At 36.9% G+C, this 1,438-nt stretch overlaps 1 non-coding gene across 1 annotated transcript; it reads left to right on the forward strand.

The window, feature by feature from the left end:
• Positions 1-1,198: 1,198 nt before the first annotated feature.
• LOC114914475 (small nucleolar RNA R71) lies at positions 1,199-1,304 on the forward strand. Its single transcript, XR_003801732.2, has one exon. It is a non-coding gene; the product is annotated as a small nucleolar RNA R71 (small nucleolar RNA).
• The last annotated feature ends 134 nt before the right edge of the window (positions 1,305-1,438 follow it).

Genomic DNA, 1,438 nt, shown 5'->3' on the forward strand with positions numbered 1-1,438 from the left:
CAAGATTTATGTTTCTGAGTGCACAATTCTTTCAAAAATTTTGCGTAAACTAGGACCTGTTTGATTGCATCTAGAAGGGAGAGATTAATTTAGACTTGCTTAAATAGTTCTAATATCTCATCGAGTCTTCCTTCCTTTTATCCATAGGAGTAGGGGCTTTTAGGGTACTCGAAAATGAGATTTTAGGCAAGTAAGGTAATTCCGATGCAGTTGGTTCATTCTCTACTTTTGGGTCCTCCTTATTCTTGGGTAATTCGGACTTGGTCAGAGGTCTAAGGTTGGTCTTATTGGTTTTACTCCTGTGTTCAATGATCATCCCACTTTTGAGAGTTATGATTGATTTGGCATGTTCAAAAAAAATTTCTAGAGTATTGGAGCTCTCAACCATAAATTGCCCTTTTGGATTACTCTCAGCTTGGCTTGATAATTTTTCTTCTTCCCTCCTATTGAATATGGTTGCTAGTTGACCTATTTGAGTCTCTAGCTTAGCAATGGATTGCATGTGGGAGCTAAGGGTCTAGATGTTGACTTTTAATCATTCTAGCACTTTCAGAATCTTCTCCTCAAAAGCTGAGTTGTAACCAGTGGTAGACGATTAAGGAGCATTTTGGAACTGATGGTATGGTCCATGCCTATATGTTGGGTCCTGATAGTTGGGTCTAGGTATTGTAGGGCCAACCACTGGCTATAGTCTCCAAGAAAAATTTAGATGATTTTTTCAGTCGGGGTTATAAGTATTCGAATATGGATCATTTCTTGATCTATGAGCTTGTTGGATTTGAGCTTGTTGGATCTGCTCGTGCATAAACTCAAAAAATTGAGGTGCGGTTGGGCATTCACTAACAAAATAGGTCGAGCTTGCACACAACGCACAAACATCTTAGACTGGATTAGGTTGAATCGGAGAGTGTCCAGTATTCAGAAGACAGTCTAATTTTTGGGACAACTCATCTATCTTACTGTGGATATTCATAACATTTTCTATCTGATAGATTCTACCTCTTTTCTATTGAGACATGGGTTATTCTTTAGAGGTAGCAAACATGTGATGTAGGGAGTTCTCACTAAGTATTTCAAAGAGCTGCCTTGCCTCATCCTCACTCTTTAGCATGAATGTCTCATCATACGATGCATCGATCATTTATCGATATTTCTCCGATAGACCATCATAGAAACACTAAATAAATTTCATTTGGAGATAGCATGGTGGGGGCATTTATGAATGAGGTCCCTTAACTTTTTTCATATCTCATAAAAAAGTTTACCATCCAATTGAAAAAAATTAGTGATGGCTTTTCTAATTTGATTTATTTTTTCGATTGAAAAGTATTTTTTAGGAAACTCTCTCTGAAGATGGTCCCAAGTTGAAATGGTTATGGAATTTAGAGAGTTTAACTAATGTTTGGCTTTATCCTTAAGTGAAAAAAAAAACAGTTTT

Source organism: Elaeis guineensis, chromosome 8, assembly GCF_000442705.2.
Source record: "Elaeis guineensis isolate ETL-2024a chromosome 8, EG11, whole genome shotgun sequence".
Classification (NCBI taxonomy): domain Eukaryota; kingdom Viridiplantae; phylum Streptophyta; class Magnoliopsida; order Arecales; family Arecaceae; genus Elaeis; species Elaeis guineensis.